At 41.6% G+C, this 2,500-nt stretch overlaps 1 protein-coding gene across 1 annotated transcript in view; it reads left to right on the plus strand.

Moving 5' to 3' along the window:
- LOC119584490 (neuronal acetylcholine receptor subunit alpha-10-like) overlaps window positions 1–2,500 on the plus strand; it is a 260,049-nt gene that overhangs the window by 35,888 nt on the left and 221,661 nt on the right.

Consider the following 2,500-nt stretch of genomic DNA (forward strand, 5'->3'; position numbering starts at 1 on the left):
CAGTCAACATAGCCACAATTTCCCACCTATCCTATCCGCTCAAACTCATCCTAAACACTATCCCGTTCTTCTATCCTACGTCGAGCTTCCCCCTGCCGTGTCCTGTCTATCCTACCCTTTCCCTGTTATCCTAAATGAATATCCTAGACGCCCTAATGTCATATCAATCTCCCGTTTTCCCCGCTCATCTCAGTTGGAAGGAAACAAACACTTATATTGCAATTACCTGTCCCTGTCCAAACGAGGTGTTTCCTTATGCAACATCTGTGCAACACTGTGTTCTGGGGTTTTCGAGAGCTAGGTCTTTATCTTAAATGGATTTGTTAGTGAGAGATAAATTGTTCATTTGTAAAAAAAAAAGTTTTTAATGTCGATAATAGTTTATGTGTTTTTGGATTCGCTAAAATCATTATTTCTATGTTTTTGTTTGGTTGTTGTTGTTTTTTTATTGTTTCTTTGTCTTCGTAAGCTATCTGCTTCGATTTTCTATTATTGTGCCCTTCTTTTTAATTCTAGTTGTTCCTTTGTCTTGTCCTTCGTCTCGGTTAATTCATTATCCTTTTTTTTCTTATAATCTCTCTTCATTTCGCCTTTTTCACCTTCCTCCTCCATTATCAATTCCTCCTTTTTGCACCATGTTCTTTTAAACAAATACATAAACACTCGTACAATACAAGACACACAGACCTGTCAGTAAGCAATATAATACAACACACGCGTAAGACACACAATAAAACACAAATATAACACACAATAAGAAATACGCATAACACACACAACAAGTCACTCACAAGAAGACACATATAACACACACATAAGACATACACAAGAAGACACATATATAACACACACAATAAGATACACACAGTAAGACACATATAACATACACAATAAGACACATATATCACACACAATAAGATACACAATACGAGTACGATACAAGACACACAGACCTATTAGTATTTTTGCTCGTGCAAACAAATGTACCAGAATAAGCAAACGTGCATGCATATTAAACAGTCAATGTCCCACAAAATGACATCGTAAATACACAGTTTGTACAAAAGTTTAGCAACACTTTCATTCTCTCAAGAACGTTCTTGAACTTAAAGCTGACTAACAGATAGAAATTTACAGTTTCATTCTCCTCAATATCTTATGTTTGCTGGAGTCGATATAAAGGTAATCTAAACTCGCGACACCTCTCGTTGGTTATCTTTTTAACGTCATCCCGCCACCATTTAACTACATTTAATTTTTCAGTCCATTTATTTCAGCTTATTTCCAGAACAACCCTGAATCAAATTGGACATCCTCGTTATGAATCCACTAGATTGAAATCCTCTTTAAATTCTCCACTAAATTGAAATCCTCGACAGAAAAATCCTCAACCTAGAATATAAGGTCCGGATACAGCTCATATATTCCATCCCAAATAAGCAGTAAAGGTTATAGAAAGAGACTGGGAGAAAAAGAAAAAGAGAGAGAGAGAGAGAGAGAGAGAGAAGAGAGAGAGAGAGAGAGAGAGAGAGAGAGAGTGGGAGAGAGAGAGGGAGAGAGAAATAAAAACAGAGACAGAAACAAACAGAGAGAGAGAACAATGCCAATCAACTATCTAACGCTTACTTCTTTACTGTCATTCCAACACAAAGGAATGCTTTGCCACGCTTCGCTGATAACCCCACATTTCATCTGACCTCCATCGCCCGCGCGTGAAGGTGCTTTAACGATGTCCCTACGATGTCTCGGGTCTTCTCCTTCTTCCGGGAGATATTAGCGAAGTGTTTGGAAGTCTAGGGGGAAGCTTGCTGCCCGTGTATGGCGTGTTATATAGTGTGGTTTCCGTCCCGCGAGAGAGGATCAGAATGGCTGGAGGATGGGGAGAGTGAGAGAGGAGAGAGGAGGGAGAAGAGAGGGAGAGAGAGAGGAGGGGAGAAGAGAAGAGAGAGAGAGGAGAAGAGAGAAAGAGGAAGAGGAGAGAGGAGAGGAGAGAGAGAGGTAGTGAGAGAAAGAAAGAGAGAGAGGGAGAGAGAGAGAGAAGAGAGAGAGAGAGAGAGAGAGAGAGAGAGAGAAGAGAGAGAGAGAGAGAGAGAGAGAGTTTTAAAGTTTAAATGTTTGGTTTTGATTCCATTTGTTACAATGGATATTCTAGGTGTGACATACTGTCTGTTTGATTTTGCTCACGTGTGTCAGCTGCTGCTGACTCGGCTGAACCGAGTCCTTACCCGCCGTGGTGCCCAGCCACAGCAGTAACCTCCAGGCGACAGTTGCAACTTCTCGCGCCTGAGCGGGGCGCGAACCGCCGACCCCTCGGATGAGAGGCCGACATGTTACCACTGTACTAGCCGGAGAGAGAGAGAGAGAGAGAGAGAGAGAGAGAGAGAGAGAGAGAGAGAAAGAAAGAAAGAGAGAGAGAGAGAGAGAGAGAGAGAGAGAGAGAGAGAGAGAGAGAGAGAGAGAGAGAGAGAGAGAGAGTTAGTGAGAGAAAGAGATGAACGCC

Source organism: Penaeus monodon, chromosome 1, assembly GCF_015228065.2.
Source record: "Penaeus monodon isolate SGIC_2016 chromosome 1, NSTDA_Pmon_1, whole genome shotgun sequence".
Classification (NCBI taxonomy): domain Eukaryota; kingdom Metazoa; phylum Arthropoda; class Malacostraca; order Decapoda; family Penaeidae; genus Penaeus; species Penaeus monodon.